Source organism: Hemitrygon akajei, chromosome 2, assembly GCF_048418815.1.
Source record: "Hemitrygon akajei chromosome 2, sHemAka1.3, whole genome shotgun sequence".
Classification (NCBI taxonomy): Eukaryota; Metazoa; Chordata; class Chondrichthyes; order Myliobatiformes; family Dasyatidae; genus Hemitrygon; species Hemitrygon akajei.
The window spans coordinates 60641691-60663893 of record NC_133125.1 but is presented as its reverse complement, the minus strand read 5'-3'; the positions used below and the strand labels follow the sequence as shown (position 1 = coordinate 60663893).

At 39.8% G+C, this 22203-nt stretch overlaps 1 protein-coding gene across 7 annotated transcripts in view; it reads left to right on the top strand.

Moving 5' to 3' along the window:
• Positions 1 to 315: 315 nt before the first annotated feature.
• The window catches only part of focad (focadhesin), a 227909-nt gene continuing 206021 nt past the window's right edge, over positions 316 to 22203 (top strand). Inside the window, exons 1-2 of one of the 7 annotated variants that reach the window (XM_073072700.1) lie at positions 316 to 426; positions 2001 to 2085. The gene's annotated coding sequence lies outside the window, so the exon portion shown is untranslated. Of the gene's footprint in view, positions 771 to 2000; positions 2090 to 22203 lie in introns of all 7 variants that reach the window. The other 6 variants (XM_073072683.1, XM_073072676.1, XM_073072667.1 and 3 more) reach the window with 6 other exon arrangements.

Sequence of the window (22203 nt, the reverse complement as noted above, 5' to 3'; positions counted from 1 at the left end):
TTTCTGAACGGTCTGTGAACACTACCTCATTATTCTTCTTTTGCACTATATTATTTTCATTGTAATTTTTTAAATGTCTTGCACTGTACTACCGCCAGAAAACAAATTTTACGACGCATGTCATTTATAATAAACTCAATTCTGGGAACTGTTAAAGTTTGAAGTAGGAGTCAAAATTAACGAAATCGCTGCCCATATTATTAGGTATATTTGTACAGTATTCTGCGTTAATCAGAGTAAAGATAACGCCGGCAGCTTTATGCAGCAAAAAATCCGCCAGAGAGCCGCCTCACTTGTGGCTCCTCCTCGTCAGAGGGGCGGCGCGTTTCCGGCAGGCGGCAGCGGGAAAGAGGCGGCTGATGGGCCGCCCGGCTTCGGGCTGAAGGACTGCGAGTTGATCCGGCGCTCGGACTGGAGAGTCAGAAGGTTCGGGTGCTCGCCTGTCGCGCAGTCCTGTGGGCCTGGTGGGAGTGTGTGTTCAGTCGCGGAGCGGGCTGTAGAGGCAGTGAGGCCTGATGGTGCAGCGTGGAGCCGGCGAGAAACGGAAAGTCTGAAAAGGCACTGCTTCTTTCAGAGAACCGTGCCTTCCTTCGGTTGTCTGGCCTTTGCACGGTACTGGTGCTCCACAATGTCTGATGGTAGCTTTCCTCTAAGTCCGCTGTCTGCTGAAGGCAATAAGTGTTGTCAGCAAATTGATTTGGCCACCTGTCCAATTTCAACCCCTTATTTTGAGAGCTTAACGTACTAAGGATCTATCTACAGTTTGTTTGGTGAGACTTTTTTATCTTGTAAAGTTACCTTCTTAATAAGCATATTATTTTAGATTTATTTCATAATAAAATCACGCCCTTTAGGTAATTCTCATTCGCAATAAAAATGTAATTTCTAATGACCTGCAAACTGCATTCTGGACAGTTGTATTTACTGCACCGGCATATCTGAGCTAACCTTAAGGTGAAGGCTATTATCTAAACTCTACTAATAGGAAGATTCTAAGTATAGAGACCTACATGAAAAACAGATTTTTGTGTGTTTAGTTATTCAAAAACAAAGTAATTACTGTATTGAACTTGCATTTGCCTTTTCGTAACAGTTTACACTTTCTAACTGACATAACTTGATAGTAGTCAGGAGAGTGAATTGTCTAATTTGAAATTTCTCAGTCATGTGTTAAATGCGTTTGTTCAATGGCCAGAAAACATTAAAGTGATTAAAGCGACCAGACCCTTTTGATTTGACCAAGGGCATGAGACGAAGTGGGGTTGATTCCTCTGCCACTTCATTCTGTTGAGTCCTTTCCAATGGCTGCTTCAAATTGATGACTTAGATTAGTTAGAGGTGCCCAGACATCTTGAGCTGTTATTAATGCTGCATTGATTCTGCTGCCAGTATCATACATACTTCCTAGAATGAGACCAAGGGAAAGAGAGATGTTGCAGTGATTTGAGTTAGATATTTACTTGGAAAAAAAAGGTTGAACATCAGAAAGGAGAAATTAATTCTCAATTGGAATTACATTTGAACAACATAGTGCTTAAAAAAGCAATAAGTTATAATAAAGGGTTTAGGGTGACGTTTAAGAGCTTTAGAAGGGACCTGAGGAGGTATTTTTTCACTTGGAGGATGATTGGAATCTGGAGATGGTGGAGGTAGGTATTATCACAACATTTAAAAAGTATAGATGAGAACTTGAATTGCCAAGGCATAGATGGACAATGCACTAAGTGCTGATAAATGGGATGAGTATAGTGTGGTAATGATGGTATGGATGTGAAAGGCTGTTGGCTTGTTTCAGTGCTGTATGTGAAAATGGGGGGAAAACAGCAGGTACTGGAGTTCTAAAATTGGAAAATGTTGGAAGTACACAGCACATAAAGGACATGTTTGTTGGAAGAGAAACAGTTAATGTTTTGGGTTCAACTTCCTAGTCTCTCAGTGTTCTGACTATTCTGATGAAGGGTCTTTCTCCTGAAACATTAACTTCATTTCTCTTCCCACAGCTTTAGCCTGGCCTGTTGAATATTTCCAGAATTTTCTGATTTTATTCTTTCCTGACTCTACAAGGAAGAAATACAGGATAGAAGGGTGGGTAAGTATATTTACTCAATATAAATTATTAAACAGTGAAAATGCACTCACCTGCTGTTTAAATAAAATGTTGGAAAATTATACTCCATAATTTCATGTGTAATGAGCAAACTTAACTTCTCTAAGTCACCGAATAATTTCACCTTTCCTGTGAATTACAATCAACATAGAGCTTGTCATATGAAGAAATGGGGAGGTCATTTCTCAGACCTGGACTTCAATGTCAATACAAGTTTATTTGTTTAAGGTAAAGATCAAGATTGCACTGATGTGTACATTTTGTACTGTCTCTGCAGTAATTGACAACTCCAGGCTCCCCCCTTCAAATCCTGTTGGTGCATTAATGTTTGTATTAGTGCAGCAATCTACAGTCCTGCAGAAGTCAAACTTCCATTACTTTTGCTGCTGATTTCAACCCAGCTTTCATCTTCATATAATCTTTTTCAGACTCTTAACAAACCTTTGTCAATTTCTGTGTTTGCTTCTCAAGGGATAAGTTAGTGACAAACATCTGTTACAAATTTCTAACCCCCACAGTTATCTGAACTGTACTCCCTCTCACCTTGCCCCCTCTACATACTCCATTTCATTCTTCCAGTTCCTGTGTCTATTCAATTTGTTTTGATGAGACTTTCCACTCCAATAGGTTCTGCATTCAATGGATCATCCTTTGCAATTTCCACGAGTTTCAGCAAAATTCCATTTTCGAAGTACAACTGCTAGTGACCTCTTTCAGCCTTCTGAAGGGACCATTCCCTTCACAACTCCCTGGCTCACTCAAAAGTCGGGTTTGTTATCACCAGCATGTTGTGAAATTGTTGTTTTGTGGCAGCAATAGTCAATATGTAAAGTACACTTTTAAGTTACATTAAGATATATATATATGTGTGTGTGTCTGTGTGTATGCTTTGTATTTCTGGGTTCAGAAATCTGATGGCAGAGGGGAAGAAGCTGGCTGAGTTTACAACCCTCTGCAGCTCTTTCTGATCCTGTGTGGTGTCTCCTCCATACGAGATGGTGATGCAGCTTTCTCATGGCTTCTTTGCAACTGCATTGTCCATCTCCACCAACCATTTCCATTTCCTAAGTAACACACACAAAAAGTGCTGGTGGAACTCAGCAGGTCATACAGCATCCATAGGGGGGTTGTTTAAGTCAACATTTTGGGACTGGAAAGAAGGGAAGAAGTGGTGGGGGGGGGAGGGGAAGGAATACAAGCTGGCTAGTGAAGACAGCTGAGGGTAAGGTAGGTGGGTGGGGCAGGGAGGGAGGATGAAGTGAGAAGCTGGGGTGGAAGACATAAAGAGCTTGAGAAGAAGGAATCTGATAGCAGGGTAGAGTGGACCATGGAAGAAAGGTAAGGAAGAGGGCCACCAGAGGGTGGTGATTGGCAGGTGAGGATGAGAAGGGGAGAATGGGGAATGGAGAAAGAAGGAGAGAGGGAGAAATTAGCAGAAGTTAGACAAATTGATATTCATGTAATCAGGTAGACAGAATATGGGATGTTGCTCCTCCCCTTGAGAATGGCCTTATCATGGGCTAACGTATTAGAATGGGAGTAGGGAGTAGAATTAAAATGGGCAGCCACCAGGAAGTCCTGCCTGTTGTGGTGGATGAAGCAAATGTGCTTGACGATATTGTCCCCCAGTCTATGTTGGGTCTTATTGATATAGAGGAGGCTGCATCGGGAGCACTGGTTACAGTAGATGAGCCCTACAGACTCGCAGTTGGAAGGGCTCACCTGGAAGGGCTGTTCTGGGCCTTGAGTGGTGGTGAGGCTGGTGGTATAGGGGCAACATAGCACTTGTCAAGCTTGCAAGGATAAATGGTGCAGCTTTGCTGGAGATATAATGCCTGTCTTTTCACCTCTTCCTTTCTCATTGTACAGGGACTCTAGCAGAGTTTTTTGCATTTTTGTGTGCATGTGGTCTTGAAGTTTGAGAAACCATATTGGGTGATCACTTTGGAACACCTGCATTCAGATTGCAGAGACCTCTGTGAACTTCTATTTTAATTCAATATTCCATCAATCTTCTAATCTATCTCCCTGAGGCCTCTTGCACTGTTATTACAAAGCTTAATGTAAGCTTGAGGAATGGTAGCTTATCTTGTATTAGGATGTTCCAACACTCCTGCCTCAGTATTAAATTCTACAGTTTGCTCTCTCTCTATCAGAACAGCCACTTGTGCTATGTCACCTGTATGAAAATGCCTAATTTTTTTCTGTCTAGGCTAGCATGCATTGATCTGCTACATCTCTACATGTAGCATTGATCCTACATCTCTACATTACTCAGCTCTTGTATTCCCTTGTTATTATTCCAACATTTTGTAGTTTAATATTCTGATGTCCATTATTTCTTTCCAAACGTTAACCCGTCAGTCAGATAGTTTTATCTACAGCTTATCTCCACAGCAACATTGACCTTTCAGAAATGTTCTCTTTAATTTATCCATCCTTCTCCTACCTCCTCTGCAACTTAAAACTAATTTGCTTTCTAGTTCCCTATTCGCAAGTAGTGTTTCCATAGTTTCCGCATGATCCACTGAACGTTTCTGGCATTTGTTGTTTTTATTTCAGATTTGTAATATCTACAGTATTTTATGTTTTTAAAAAAAAATCCCAGTGCCATTTGCTTGACATTTGTAAAATATTTGCTAATGTGTCACCAGATGAAAGGTTGCAAACAGGTAGCCATTCATATTCATTAATAGCTAACGTTTGTTATGGCATCTGCAGAAACAGTAAATAGATTTCTGTTAGCTCCTGTTGTATATTATGTTCTTATGTATACTTTGAACCTACACATATGAAGGTTTTGTGTACATCTTAAAATTCCTAATGAGAAATTAAACATTCCTTTCTAACAAGTACATACTTTAAAATTTCTATCCTTGTTTTTAAATCCCAACCTGGATTTATTTATGTACATTGGTGCTGACTGACCTGCTGAATTCTTCCAGCATTTTGTATGTGCTTTTAATTGAAGGAGGTACAGAATCTCTTCAGAGAGTTCAGCTAATTACCTGCAGCGAAGTTGTGCTTTTAATGGAGAATGAAGGGACTTTCAGTTGTGAGGGTTAAGTACCAGAAACTCAAGTCACTAATGATGGAACAAATGGAGATAAAGATCCACAAGAGTCCAGAATGTGTGTTTGAGGAAGCACAAAAAAGTTAGAGGGAAGGATGAGCTGATGAAGATCTTTGTTTACGTGGAAAGATGTGAATTTTCAAGGAAGGTTGGGAGTCAGCTCAAGTGTGTGAGTGGCAAAGACAGCAATGATTGGTTAAGTGATACTTAGAGTGAGGTAACAATCACAGCATCGGTCCATAAGAATAAAATCTGCAGGTGCTGGAAATTCAAGCAACACACACAAAATGCTGGTGGAACACAGCAGGCCAGGCAGCATTTATAGGGAGAAGCGCTGTTGACGTTTCGGGCTAAGACCCTTCGTCAGGTCCGAAATGTCGACAACGCTTCTCCCTATAGATGCTGCCTGGCCTGCTGCGTTCCACCAGCATTTTGTGTGTGATGATTGGACAATTCTGGCTTACAACAGAATTGAATTTTTTTGGGGTCCACAACTTCTATCACATAGCTGTAAGGCTAAGAGGAAAATCTGCTTTGTGCCTGACCTCTAACTTTATCCTTAGCCTCAAAAACTTCCTCACCATAACTTTACAGACAAGTTAAATCTTAGAAGTGATTGAAGGAGCAGGCTCTGATAAGTGTTGCTACTTTTTAGTAGTAAATTAGAATAGGTAAAGGGTAAGAAATAAGCATAGAATACTGTTCTCCATTTTATATAAACAATATGGAGGTACTGAAAATGGTGTTGAAAAAAATTTGAAGGGTAACAGGCTAAGAAATTGCTTCATACCAATGAATAGGGCACAGTTCCTAGAACTGTGTTAATCATATATTTTACAATAGCAAGACCCTACTGGATGGACATAAAAAACTTGAACTACTGCAAATGTACCCCATCAGCGAGTTGCTTGTTGGTGGAGAAACTGAAGGCGCTCAACCTAAATGCAGACTGTAATTCTTCTTGCGACAGCCAGGCATCGGTGCGCGAAGGAAGTGTGCAGTCTAACAGCGAGGCATCATCTTAGTAGCTTTGTGGGTAATTGCAAGACCCTGTTGGACATTGGTTGTGTGGAATGCTGCAAGCCTAATTCATTGGCCAACAGTGGGCAGGGGGGAGGTGGGGATTGGTGGGGCAACTGTGTGGCCTTGGTCATAGTGAGGACTAGGCTTCAAGCCACACTGTCACCTGTTTGCAGTCACCCGGGGGAGGCGTTGGAGTTGGGTGTTTCACTAGAGGTGAAGGTGGTGTGGCATGGTGTTCATGCTGGAGTTGGTGCTGTCCCCAAGTATTCGCTTGATAGAAGACAAGCTGTATTGTGGTTGACTGTATACTGCTGCAACATTCATGGACTCGGGGACTGGGAGTATAGTTTGTTTTTCTGTAACTGTGTTTTACTGCTATCTTATGTGTGCTTGCTGTCTTTTAATATGCTATATGTGCCTTATGCTGTGTATGACCGTTGGCAATGTGTTTTGCAGCTTGGCCCCGGAATAATGTTATTTAATTTGGTTGTATTCATGTATGGTTGAATGATAGTTGAACTTGAACAATACAGCACAGGAAGAGGCCCTTTGGCCCAAAATGTTGTGGTGAGCTAACTGAAATGCCTAACTCTGCTAGTCCCTTCTGCCTAACAAGCTCCATATCCCTTTACTGTCTGCAAGTTCATGTATCTAAGAGTCTCTTAAACATCTCTTATCAAATTTTTCTCCACTGCTACCCTCAACAGCATTCTAGGTACGTAACACTCTGCATATTTCCTTTGAACTTTGCCCTCTCACCTTGAACACATGCTCTCAAGTAATTGGCGTTTCAACACTATGAAAAAGCTATCAGCTGTTTGTTCTTTTGCTACCTCTCATAATGTTAGAAACTTCTAGGAGGTCTCTCCTTAGCCTTTGCCACTTCCGAGAAAAGAGCCCCTAATTTGTGCAACCTTTCCTTATAGCACCTGCCCTCTAATCCAGGCAGCGTTCTGGTAAGCTTCTTGCACCCTCTTCCAAAGCCTCTAATTCTTTTCTATAATGGGCTAACCAGAATTGAATGGAGTACACCAGTTATGGGCTAACTAGAGTTTTATAAAGCTGCAAAATAACTTCCTGACTCTTAAACTCAGTGCCTTGGCTAATAAAGGCAAGCATGTAGTATTTACCACCCTATCAACTTGTGCAGCCACCTTCAGGGAGCTATGGATTAGTACCCATATCTGTCTGTACATCATCACTGTAAAGGGTCCTGCAATTTACATTTGCATTACTGTTTCTTTACATTTGAGCTCCCTAAGTGCAACTCTCCACATATAGCTGGAGTAAATTCCATCTGCTGTTTCTCTACTCATATCCCAGAATCAGAATCAGAACTGTAACTAATCCCACCATCCTTTGGCAATCTTCAATAGTATCACTAACACCACCAATCTTTGTATCAACTTTGTACTAATACACCCATCCATATATTAATTCAAGTCATATGTATATATATCACAAACAACAGAGGTCCCAGTATGAATCACTGATGCAATACTTCTCAATTTTCTGGATGAGTATACCATGAGGATCTTTTCAAATTCCTTACTAAAACCCATAAAACAAAATTCACTTGTTTGTAACACATGACATGCCTCACGCCAAGTCATGCTGACTGTCTCCATTTAGGCCTTGGTTTTCCAAACGTTCATGAGTCCTATTCCTACGAATTCTCTTCAGTAGCTTAACTATCACTGACTTGAGACTCACCAATCAATGATTTCCTTTCTTGAACAACTAAATATTGGCTACTTGCCAGTCCTCTAGGGCTTTGCATGTGGTTAGTGAAAATATTAAGATCATGGTCAAGACCCTAGCAATCTCATCTCTTTCCTTTCTCAATTACCTGAGGTATATCCCATCAGGCCCTGGGGACTTACCACTTTAAATGTTCTTCAGGAGACCCATCACCATTTCTTTCTTTATTTCAAAGTGCACTAGCATATTAGCTGACTCTACACTGATCACACTATACTCCATGTTCTTTTTCCTGGTAGATACTGATGTAAAGTACTCATTTGAGACCTTTTCCACATCGTTTGTCTCCTTTATCCTTTAATGGTCCTACTTGCTTCCTTGTGATCCCTCCTCTTCTTTGGCATACTGAGTTCTGTCCATCTAAAGCTCATGCACTAAAGTAGGTCCCAGTCTGTATTTGGAAAGTTAAAGTCACTCATGACAACAACCCTGTTACTTTTTTTCACACCTTCCCTGAATCTTCCTGTACAGGTGGCCCCCGATATTCGAATGTTCGCTTTACGACAGCTTGCTGTTATGAAAGACCTACATTAGTACCTGTTTTCGCTAACCGAAGAGGATTTTCGCTTTTACGAAAAAAAGACGCCTGCTTTATATGTGTGTTTACCCTGAGAAAGACTACAATGACCGTGAAGCCTTGTGCGGGCAGTTGTGCGTGCATGTGTGTACGTGCGCATGCATGTACGTGCACTTGTGTGTACGTGCCAATTTTTTTTCCTCCAAATTCATTTTGGCTCACTGTCTTCCCAATTTTGATAAGTGAAACTACACCTTACATACAATATTTCCATTTTATATAGGCTGTGTATTTATCATATAATTCATCCTTTTACTATATGTTCGTGTTATTTTAGGTTTTATGTGTTATTTGGTTTGATTTGGTAAGTTATTTTTTGGTTCTGGGAATGCTCAAAAATTTTCCCCATATAAATTAATGGTAATTGCTTCTTCGCTTTAGGACATTTTGGCTTACAAACGGTTTCATAGCGTTCGGATAGTGGGGGAATCCTGTATATCTGTTCATCATCGTCCTGGTGATTGTGGGGTGGGGTCTGTTGTAGGACCCCATTTAGAGTAATTATATCTCTATTATTTTTATGTTCTAGTCAGTGGATGCATCCTACATTGTGTTCCCTTTGAGAGCAGGTGTGATATTGTCCTGATTAATGGTGCACTCCTACTTTCCTCTAAAACATCAAACCCTGAAACATTAAGAATCCAGAGCTGTCCCTTTCTTGACTAAGTCTCTGCAACGTACACAATATCATGTACTGATCCATGCTCTTAAGTTCATCACCCTTATCCTTAATTCAACCCTTCTGTCCCATTCCCACCTCTCCTTCATTACTGTCTTCCTAGTCATGGCATTTGTCTTTTGCTCAATCACTCCACATTCTGACCTGGTACTCTAGTTCCATTCCTCGCCAGACTAATTTAAATTTTTCCCAAGTTGCACCAACAAATATTCGGTAAGATGGCAGCACGCTCGGACATAGCAGCCTTTATGGGGCCACCCAAACATGTTGTTGTCTTTTTCTAAACATCTTTTTTATGATCAGAAGATACTGCTGGCTGTTAAGAACTTCAGGTACCGCAGGTCTACCTCGTTGGCGGAAGAGGTGGACTTGGTGTGGACCATTTTGCTGTCTGCTACAGAGAGCCATCGGAGTTGGTGTGCAAAGGCGGTGTGTAGTCTAACTGCAAGTGATTGTCTTAGTCATTTTGTACTGTCAAGACCCTTTTGAACATTGGTAATGTGGAATGCTGCAAGTCTAGTTCACTGGTTTATGGGCAGAACTGATGGTGGAGAAGCTGCGTGGCCTCTGTTCTATTGCAGACCAGGCCTCAAGCCGTGGTGTTAACTGTTTGCAGCTAACCAGGAGAGAGGCAGTGTTATGCAGCATCCATGCTGGCGTTGGTGCTGTCCTCTAGAGTTCGCTGCATGGAAGACAAGCTGAATCGTGTTTTAATGATCCAAGATGGCGGCGCGACGCAGCTTGCAGCGGCCACTCCGGAGCTGATTATCTGTTACTTGTGAAGCGGGGTGCCGTGCGCAATCATAATCGATTGAAAACGGATGTGGGAGCACAGAGGAACATTGGGAACATCTCCAGGAAGACCTTCTTTGTTGCTGCTGCTGCTGTGAGGTCCAGGACTCTGCTGGGAAGAACAGGCCCCCAGTCCTCGGGGTCACGTTGCCGATGGCCGTTGGCGGGGCCGTCTTTATACGCTCGGCAGAGGATGGTGCTCGGAGAAGCTGTGCCAGAAGGGATGGTCGTCGGCTTGGAGGTTTGACGGACTTGGAGTCCGCTGCGGTCAGGTTGCTTTCAGTGTGTGCTGTGTCTGCGAGGCTGGTTTCGACGGAGCTTCCATAGTGTGCTGCGTCTGTGAGGCTGAGTCGGGCGGCGCCGTGGAAGTCCATAGCGGGGGCATTCCCTTCTGCTGTCGGCGTGGGATGGTGAGTCTGTCTGGACCCTGGGGACTTGTGGAAACTGTGTGGTGATTTCTTTTGAACTTATAGTCCTTTAACATCTTTGGACTATTTTTACTGTGCCCATAGTCTGTTTTTTTATCAATTATGCTATTGTTTGCACTGTTGTAACTATGTGGTTTTGTGCAGGTCTTGTAGCTTTAGTTTTTGGTCTTGTTTGTCTGGTGGATTTGGAGCTCCTTTCCGGGGAATGCGCTAAGACGCTAGCGCGATATTAATACGCAGCAGTCTCTCCGGACTCTAGATTGGGGATTGCCAAATGTTATGTGGATTTTCTGGTGTAGTCTGTTTTGTCATTTGCTTTTGTGATTTCATTCTGGAGGAACGTTGTCTCATTTTTTAACTGCTTTGCATTTGTTGTTTCTAAATGACAATAAACTGAATCTGAATCTGTAGGCTTGCTCTTGTCGACAATATTTATGGATTCAGGGACTTGGACTATGTTATATATTTTTTGTGTGAGTGTATATTTACTGCTATCTTATATGTGCTTTGTGCTGTGTTTTGCTCCAGTGGAACACTGTTTCATTTGGCTGTATTCATGTATGGTTGAATGACAATTAAACTTGAACTTCCCTGCCAATATATAATTTATTGCTGGGAAATGAGTTCTGCAGAACTAGAAAGGCTAATGTATGAAGTGCTAGAAATCTTGAGAATAATGAAAGGTAAATGTTGAGAAGGTACTTTCACCGGAGGTCAAAATTATAATATATTCGTAAATCCAGTTAGAAATTTGGAAGAAACTTATTTACTGTAATGATGCTTAGGAATGTGAAATTTGCTGCTACAAGAAGTTGTGGTATTAGCTTAGGAACATTTAAGACAGGGGGTTCCCTACCCTTTTTATGCTATGTACCCGTACCATTAAGTAAAAGGCCTGTGGACCCCAGGTTTGGAATCTGTTTTAAGAGGAATCGAGGTAAGCCTGGGAGCAAAAGGAAGGGAAAGATAAAAAGGAAAAGGTTAGGTGATCATGAGGAGATCTGCAGATGCTGGAAATTAAAGCAACACACACAAAGTGCTGATGGAACACAGCAGGCTAGGCAGCATCTATAGGGAGAAACACTGTTGACGTTTCGGTGTTTTGGTGTCAATAGGGTTTCTCCCTATAGATGCTGCCTGGCCTGCTGCGTTCCACCAGCATTTTGTGAAGGCCAGGTGATGAGAGTTGGGAAGGTGCATTGTGTTCTGTATAGCCACTAGTTTGGAATGTGGCCTGGACTTTAGTTTTTTTTAATTGTAATTCGGTTAGTTCTTTGTCATTAGGTGTTCCTCAGACTATGAAGCTTCCCTTTATTGCTTCTGCACCTTAAAAATAGGCTCCCTATCCTACTGATTAGCTGAATTCCAAGTTGTTCCTCCATGATAGTGTTTGCCCCACAGGTTTCCTTAACTGAGGATTACAGACAGACATACTTTATTGATCCTGAGGGAAATTGGGTTTCGTTACAGTCACACAAGATATAGCAATATAAAACTATAAATAATTAAATAATAATAATAAGTTAATTATGCCAAGTGGAAATAAGTCCAGGACCAGCCTATTGGCTCAGGTGACTGACCCTCCGAGGGAGGAGTTGTAAAGTTTGATGGCCACAGGCAGGAATCACTTCCTATGATGCTCAGTGTTACATCTCGGTGGAATGAGTCTCTGGTTGAATGTACTCCTGTGCCTAACCAGTACATTATGGAGTGGATGGGAGATGTCGTCCAAGATGGCATGCAACTTGGACAGCATCCTCTTTTCAGACACCACCGTCAGAGAATCCAGTTCCACCCCCACAACATCACTGGCCTTATGAATGAGTTTGTTGATTCTGTTGGTGTCTGCTACCCTCAGCCTGCTGCCCCAGCACATAACAGCAAACATGATAGCACTGGCCACCACAGACTCGTAGAACATCCTCAGCATTGTCCGGCAGATGTTAAAGGACCTCAGTCTCCTCAGGAAGTAGAGACGGCTCTGACCCTTCTTGTAGACAGCCTCAGTGTATTGGTCATGGTACTGCAGAATTGGTGGACCAACACCATAGTTTTGGTTAAAACTTCCAGAAACACATTCTAGTCAGATCATCTAAATGGTAGAATCATCCCATGCAGTGCTACAAGAAAATGTGGCACCTACTCCTTTTGTGGAAAGCCTTAACTGCAGCTAAAGCCAGACTCCTTCCAATGAAAGCATTGTACATTTAATTCTGTTCTCTGCACTTGGAATTAATTCAGTAAAAAAATGAAAGTGAAAAATGTGGTTTAAAATGTGCATGGAATAAAGTAGGACCAGTCTATGGTTTTCTCCAAGGTAGTGGACAGCGGCATGAAATTTGATTACCAGAGTATATTCCTAAGTAGCATTTCAAGGGTTGGGTTTGACTCAATTTAGTCACAGCATTGTTGCTTTGATATTGCAATTTAATAGCAGAAAAGGATTTGTTTTAAAATGGGTTCTCAACCTGGGGTTCACCATTCCCTTGGTTAATGGCAGGGCTCCATGGCATAAAAAAGGTTGGGAACACCTGTTTTAAAATATCCTGAGGGATTCTTTGAATCTCATGATGTAATTTTAGTGGAACAAGTGAATAGAAATCTTGTTCGTGCCACCCGGGGGAAAAAAAAGATTTCTATGCATGATGTTGTGTAGACGATGCTTGAGTTGTTGAGTTACTTACAAGATAACTGAAAAAAACTTTAAATTCTGAATGTTATCCAACATTTTGTACTTAAGATACAGGCAAAAAAATTGAGAAAGTAATACATTCAAATGTTCAAACTAGTTTCTTTTTTGCTGTCAGAATTAATCCAGTCTTGTTTTTGATATCTAATTTTATTCTTCATCCACCCTGTTTGCTTATAATTTGGTCTACTTCTTCCATCATTGCCTTTATTGGTCAAGGTTGTAGGCCTTGCAGAGTTAGGAAATTCATGAAATTCCAATTACGCTCTTGATCTCATCTTATCAATTCACTTTTCCATCACCTAATAACACAGACTATTGAACTATTAAAATAATATTGGAATTGGTTTATTATGGTAATGTACTGACAAACCAAGAGAAGCTTTTCATGCATGCTGTTCAGTGCAGATCAGACCATTACAGAATGCATGTAGGTAGAACAAAGTAAAACAATAACAATGCAAAATAAAGTTTAACAGTTACGGAGAAAGTGCTGTGCAGGTAAGCAATAAGGTACAAGATCATAAAGAGAGGTAGACTGTGAAGTCAAGAGTCCAATTTGTTATATGAGGGGATTACTTATAACAGTGGAGTAGAAGCTGTTCTGGTGCCTAGTGGTACTAACTTTCAGGTTTTTATGTCTTCTACCTGATGGAAAGTGGGAGAGGATAGAATGTCCAGGGTGGTGGTATCTTTGATTATGCTGGCTGCTTGACTGAACAGTGAGAAGTATATAATGGAGTCCATGGAGGAGAGGCTGGTTCTGTGATGTTCGGAGCTGTGTCCACAACTCTGTGCAGTTTGCGGTGATTGGTAGAACAGTTTCCATACCAAGCAATTAATGTGCCCAGACTGGGTTATTTCTATGGTGTGAAATTAATACAAGGACATGTCAATTTTCTTTAACAGTTTGAGGAAGAAGAGGTGTCTCTCAGCTTTCTTTGCAGTGATGGACTAGGACAGGCTATTTGTGATGGTCACACCTAGGGACTTGGACCTGTCAACCTTTATCAGCCCCAACATTTTTGATGTTGACATGAACAAGTGCACCATCCCCTTCTTAGTCAATGACCAGCTCTTTTGTTTTGCTGGCAAAATAAAATATCCAGTTCATTGCAGATGATGTTGCAGCTCCAGCAGATTTTGGGTCTTCATGTATCTGAAATACACCAAAGCTATTTTGTGTTTTAATAGTGCATATAAACAGTTTGAGAGGAAAAACATAGAAACAGAAAATAGGTGCAGGAGTAGGCCATTTGGCCCTTCGAGCCTGCACCACCATTCAGTATGATCATGGCTGATCATCCAACTCAGAACCCTGTACCTGCTTTCTCTCCATACCCCCGATCCCTTTACCCACAAGGGCCATATCTAATTTCCTCTTAAATATAGCCAATTAACCGGCTATAAGGAAGTTTGCTTTACTCTTGAGTTTTCCAGATGCTTGAGAACAGCATATGTAGTTGAATTGCTTTGAAGGGTAATGCTTTTTAGTATTTTGAATTGCAATTCTTGCACATAACATGCACTATTAATCTCTTTATTTACCTCATGGAATGTTATCAAACAGCTAAATCCTTCCATCTCTCTGACTGATCTGCCTTTAGGGCTAATAATGTTTTACTCTGTTGCCTACAGAGTGATTTTTTTAATTAACCAAGCATTGAATTGAATTACTGGTATATCAGTGTGATAAGTAAAGTTTAATGGTTCAATAGGGATTACTCAAGTATGTGATTCATTTTGCATAATGGAAGTACAGATGTTGCTTGGCTGCAAAAGTTGACATGCACTCAAAGAAAGTCAATATGAAGTCCTGCTTCCTCTGGAATTTCTCCTTTGCCTAGATTGCTGAAATCAGTGTGTCTTCGTTGTTGTATGATAGCTCCAACCCTTGGATGATGCTTCAACTTAAATTGCTTTACAGTTGGATCTAAATTGGTAACCTCATTCAGAAGCTCGAAGGAAGTATGGTGTGACAAGTGAAGATATGGAGTAATATTTTTGGATGTTACATGATTTGGCAAGATCAAGTAGACCTTTGCTTTGTATCAGGTACAAAGTATCCCTGACGTAATGATGTAATGTATCTAATGTACATACTTGTATTTCTGTGGTGAAAAATTATACATTTTCTGAGCCTGGATCTGTTTCTGATTTGGTGGTTTATACTAGCCTTATCTGAACTCTGTTAGTGGTCTGTTGCTTTGTATATTAGAGGAATGTAACTATAAATCACTTTGCCATCTGTCATTTGGTTTGTGACATTATCTGAACTGTTGAAGAAATTACTGTTGTGTGTTGGTTACTTTATTTGTTACTTTATCAAAATCACATTAAAAGTCGGAATTGCTTATAAATTTTCTGTACCAGTGGGATGAAAAGTGGTGCCAGATAGAATTGCAAGAAATCAGCTAAGCAGCTGTTTTGAACCACTTTTGCTTCCATTATTTCCAGAATTCTTTTATCTCTGCCAATGCTTTTGAATGATTCACTGACCTAATCTCATTAAACAGATATACAGTAGTTCAACAATTTAAGGGAGTAATCTTCACAGTCAGAGCTTTTCTCTTAAAGTAAAGCCTACTTCTTAAAACACCTCTCTGCAGTATATCTGTTCAAATTCTCTATGCAAATAGTTTATAAGTGCTATAATTTTCATACATTGTAAATAAATTTAATATTCTTAAGTACATTATAGTATAATTTAAAAAGTGGCTATAAATAATAAACATTCCTTGTATGTTGGCTTCAAGATTTGCAATTGCTTCATGTTTAAGGAAATATTTACCCCATATACTGTCTGTGAGGTTAAATCAGAAGACTAAAGGAATACTGTATACTGGCCAGGATAAATGCAGCTTAAGAAGCCCAACACTCTACAGAATATGAGCAGCCACGTCATCTGTAACCAGTCACCCACTCTACCACTGATGCACAATGACAGCAGTTTGTAGGATGCATGACAGCAACTCACTGAGCACATAACATACAAGTCTGTGACTTGTACCAGCCAGAAGGACAAAGGAAGCAAAAGCATAGGAAACACGAAGAAATCTGCAGATGCAAGCATAGGAACATCACTACCTGGAAGTTGCTCTCTAAATCACATAGCCTTCTGACTTGCAATTACTTTGTTGTTCCTTCACCAGCACTGGCCCAAAAATTGTGAAACACTCTCCCTAGCAGCAAATCCCACACTTCGAGAACTGCAGTGAAGTAAGAAGGTGTCTCACTACCTCCAGCTCATAGACAATTACCGTAAATGCTGGCTCAGCCTGTGAAACCCACATCCCTGAATGAATAAAGGAAGTTTGGTACATAGGTTTGACAACTATAGATTGCCCCTAGTGTGTAGGTGAGTTGTAGAATGTGGAGCAGAGTTGATAAGAATTTGGGGAGCATTCAGAATGGTATTGCTGTAGGATTTGTATGAATGGGTACATTAGCATGAAGGGCCTGTTTCTGTGCTGTACTAGTCTTACTATTCTGTAACAAGGTAGGATATTTGCTGCACCACTCCACTAAATGGAACCATGGTAGGGTGATTGTATTTCCTTTCCAAAAAATTTACTTAATTTCTAAGCGTAAAAATCATTGTCATGTAATCTTGCATTCAAGATCAGCAAGACCAAGAGATTGATTATAGTCTTCAGGAGGGGGAAGTCAGGAAAACACATTATTATTGAAGGGTCAGCAGTGAAAAGGGTGAGCAATTTCAAGTTTCTAGGCGACAGAGGATCAATCCTGGGCCTAACACATTGATGCAATCAGGAGGAAGGTACACCAGCTGCTTTCCGTAGAGTCATAGGGTCATAAAGCAGTACAGCATAGATACAGGCCCTTCAGTCATCTAGTTTGTGCTGTCTGGTCATCTGCAAGTGGACCATAGCTCTCCATATGTCTTTCAATAATGTACCAGTCCAAACTTCTCTCAAATGTTACAATTGACCTCGCATCTGCCACTTCAGCTGGCAGATTTAAGAACAGCTTTTCCCTTCCACTGTCAGATTTCTGAATGATCTATGAAACCATGAACATGACATTGCTGTTCCTCCTTCTTACTATTTATTTTTGTAACTTGGACTGTACTGTTGTGTAAAACAACAAATTTCATGACACATGTCAGTGGTAACAAACCTAATTCTGATTCTGATTGCACAGTTGAAGAGTATCTTTGGAAGTAACTGTAAATGCTGTTTGCAAAAAGCAATAGATCTTTTGTGTAAGATTGGAGACTAAGTCAGCAGAAAGACATTCATTTATTTTGACTATTTAAGAAGATAGTATATGGAATCTTCTGGATGAAAGGAAACTTGAGCTGATGATGAAGAAATGAATTGGATGCATTGAATTTGAAATGTATCCTATTTCAAGTTAAAAGCCAAAAAAAGGTACCAAGGCACACTTAAAATGCCAATATAGTGGATTTTGAATAATGGGACACATCGGGACCAGTACATTTTTGGCCCAATTAAGTGGCTGTTCCAAATAGTTGGTTTCATTGAAACAGTTAAAAGGCATGATAAAAGACAAAAGCTATCATTTAACTGAGTAACAATGTATGTATTTAAATGAAGTACAGACAAATTAGAATACTTAGAATACTAGCAATACCTCTACAGTACTGTAAAACTAAATATTAGTTCCTAATAGTTATCGGCAGAGAAATTCATCTACTGTGTTCTTTTGATTGACTGTAAACAAACAAAATCAGCGTAGACATCTAGTGCAGATAATGGACTGCCTCATACAAAAATTTAGATGATTGCATCCTCCAAATCTTCACTTTCATTGTAACATTCAAGATGATTTTCAATATCTTCAAATTCTTTGTAATTTCTAATTTGCTTTAGTGAATTTTTTTCATTGTCACTCCTGACAGTTTCTGGCATTTCCAGGCTGAAGGCTTGAAACTGCTGTGAGCAAAACAGTTCCGAATTGTCTTACTGATTATTTCTCGCCATCTATCAGTGACAAAAATCACTGCTTTATTTGAGCACACACACGCAACTGACACTATTTAGAAACTGATTGCATGGAGTAGTGTCTTAACAGCCAAGCAAGTACACATGACTGGCACTAATTAGAAACTGTTCGGCAACAGTCTCCTGCCCCAGTTAAACAGTATTGTGCCAAATCAACAAAGGGAATCATGGCTATTTTTTGGTTTAGTTTTTGTTCTTTCAGGGTTGTTCCGAATAAGCGGCTGCCCCAATTAACCGATTGCCCGATTAACCGGAATGCACTGTAATTAGACATTTGTTATAACCTTGTCTAAGTGCGATAGTTATAGAGCTTTTCAATGCACAGATTTCTGAAAGAAAGTTATGAAGCCTTGTGGCAATTTGGATGTGATGGCATGATTACACTAATTAGATTTAATCATGCTTTGTTGATGTTTCTGCAGTCTTCTGTTGTGACAGTGTGTTTCAGAAGTAAGTGGTGCCTTGTTCCAGAAGACTGTAATAATGATACAATATTTTAGTTTCTAGGAATTGCTTGGTTTCTGCTACGTGAAGTACCTTCTTGTGTCAACTACAAAGTTTAGAAAACATTTTTCATTTAGCAGAAGTTTCTGGAAGTGCCATTGTCCATGATGATTACAATATAATTAATTCATCTATGTAATGTACACTCCTACAATGAGATGTGATAATAATACATACTTGAAAGATTTAAATAGTTACTTTTTTCCCCTCTTGAAATGCATAGCTTTTCCTATTGTTTGCATGTGAAGAAACCATTTATTATCTTTCATATGCATGAATATGATATCTTACAAACTTGATGGACATAAGAAGTTGCTTTTATGGAAGATGAAAATTGTCACGTGTATATGTATTATTAGAATTTTATTGTTTCTTGGTTCTAGTTCTTTGTGATTTATTGTAACACTGTTTACACTCTTGCTCTTCTACCATAGCAATGTGAAAATTCATTATTTCAAAACTGAAAGGCTAATGTCATATTAGGAGTTCATAAAAACAACTAAAATGTGATGTTTAATAATCTTCTGTTCCTCCATTGAGACAAAACCAGGTCTAACTGGCTGTGTGAAAAATATGCTATTGAAAGAACAGAAACAGCTCTTTTATATGTGGTATTCTACTTTGGAAATAGAAGCATTTAAGAAAAGAGTCTAATTAAAGGAAAGCAGACCAGGTGCTGAATGTGGACCTAATTAAGACAGAGCTGGATGAGCACTGGTTTTTGCATTTTCCTATTAATTATGCTTCAAACTAAATCTTTTCCAGGGTAATTGGGGGTTTCCTCCAACTCCTGCAATTTAGCAGATTCCACATTGAACTTCAGTTAAATGTTAAATGCCTGTCACAAAAATGCAATTCTACATGGATCTAACATAACAGGAGTCCCCAGCTAACTTGGAAAACTTTTTTTGCAAAATTAGTGAGAGGCAGTTAGATTCCACTCGAATATGCTTTTCAAATGTGTTCTACATTCATGCTGCTGTGTTGGCAAATATTTTTTGTAGTGTAAAAGGGGAGATTAAATTTAACAAAGTTTTGTTAAACGACACTAGTGATTACTACTGCTTTGACCTCATGACACAAACATTGTATCTTTTAGATACTTGTGTTAAGCAGCTTCACAATTTCAATGCAATCAAATTAGTCAGAAAATAGTACTCAAAGTATTTGTTTTAGAGGAAATTGCCTTAATCCATAATATGCTCTTTGACTTGGAGCTTACTCATTTGTGAGATTGTGCGGACAATTCCAGTTATTCTCCATTAGAACAAATTGGATGGCTTTTCCCTTGTACAGCTCTTTTCGGTGAATGAAGTGCCAGTGGTAATGTGAAATTCACATCTGTGTGTCCTGTTGAGGGGCTTGTATGGCAGTTACTGGCCTTGGGCTAAGGAAGGATCTGCATTTAATATATCGGCATTTTTGAGACAATGCACCTCTCAATTTTCCTCTGTAGATTGGAAAGCTGAAATTGAAATCTTGAGCTGATATTTTAAAAAAGATGCCATTTGAAGTGAACTGTAGGCTTTCTGTTAGACTCATGTGGACCTTTTGTTAAGTAACCTGGAATGGATGCAGAGAAAAAGAGTTATATGGCTGATTATAGAAAAGTAATGTGCATAATATACATCAGTTACCTTAAATGTGCACGGCCCTAAATTCACACACATGAAGTAGCCACCTGGTTTGCACGTTGCTCTGAAGAATTCCAGTGAATGCTTGCAGATAATCATAGGATCCTACTGTAATGGTATAGAATATCTCAGTGCTCCGAACATGTATTAGGGAGGGTTGCACATGATCTCATTTGTCAAGCTTCAGGTTTCTATTTCATTTATACTTTCATACTCCAAAAATTCACATTATGTAGGAAAAGATCCCCAAAGAGAAGTTGGTGCTTTTCATTCCTTTGAGGCAAACAAACAAACCTAAAGGTTAATTTGGACTACCGTACTAATTGTTTTTCTGGATCATTGTGACATAAAACATAAACATTTAGGATTACGTACGGCTCTTATGAGGCTGACACTTACTGCCGTCTCTAGTTGCTCTTTGAGATGGTGAACCAGTACTTTGCTTGATGGTTATCACACAGTGTTGTTAGGTGTGGTGTTTTGTAATTTTAAATAGTTGGAGTTCCATGTATTTAGTTTGCTTGTTATGAGTAAGGGGGGGGAAGGGTGTTGATGGGTTAAGTCACAATCAAACCTTTACAGGAAGAGAACGTGCAAGTGCTGTTTTTCCATTGCCTGCTGACTTTGACCTTGTGGGTTTTAGAGGTGGTGTGTCCTTTAAGTATGTCTTACCATTTAATATGATCATGACATATCTGCCACAGACCCCTATCTCTTCTGTGTCATTTCCCCATAGCCCTCAATTCCATGTTCTTTTAAAAGAGTGGTGAATCATTATAGTGCACAGCACTGGAAGTAAGTGGATTAGGAGGGGCACTGATAAAGTAGAGCTCAATTTTAATACTTTGCACATTATAAAAGCATTAACATATCAGCTTGGTGCCTGACATATGAAAATTACTTCCTACTTTTGTTGGTTAAGGAAGCCAAATGTCAAATATATTTCTTAAGGTTATAAGAAATAGTATTAGGTGAGGTGATTCTGACCCCTTGAACTTGTTCTGTCATTAATTAAAATGATTACTTTATCCATAGGGTAGGAGAGGCCAAAAGTAGAGGGCATAGGATTAAAGTAAGAGTACAAAGATTGAAAAAGGACCAGAGGGGCAATATTTGCAAGTGGAAGAGGTAAGTTCAATTAGGACATCTTAGGCATTTGGACAGTTTCATGAGTAGGAAAGCTTTTGAAGGATATGGCCAAACATAGGCAAATGGGACTAGTTCAGTTAGCCATCTTGTTTGGCATGGTCAAATTGGGCTGAAGGGACTGTTTCCTTTCTTTATGGTTCCATCTTGGTTTTGGCCACAGTTTCTTCTTGTTTTTTATATCCCTTGATACAGTTTGGACTTAAAAATATCCTAAAATATCCATTGATTGGGTTGTTGAAGCGCATTGGTGCAGAGAATTCCGAAGATGAATGATCCGGAGGAAGACATTTCCTTTCATCTTCATTTTAAATGGGCAATCATTTAATTAGATCTATCTCCAATTACTAAATTCTCCATCAGAGAAAGATCCTCTAAACTTCCAGAAATTAAGTCTCTTTGAATCTTGTTTCAATATAATCACATCTCCTAAAATTTGAATGAGTATGGGCACAAATTGCTCAACCTATCCCTTCACTGCAGAGATATCACAGGGTTCACAGGAGGTTCATGAGCTTCATTCTGGGAATGAAAGGGTTAATATAGGAGGAGCATTTGATGGCTCTGGGCCTTGTACTTGTTGGAGTTTAGAAGCATCTGAGTGATCTCATTGAAACCTATTGAAATTTGAAAGTCCTAGATAGAGTGGATGTGGAGAAGATTTTCCTATAGTATGGGAGTCTAGGACCAGAGAGAACAGCTTCAGAATACAAGGACATCCCTTTAGAATGGAGGTGGGGAGGAACTTCTTTAGCCAAAGAGCGGAGAATCTGTAGAATGCATTGCCACAGATGGTTGTGGA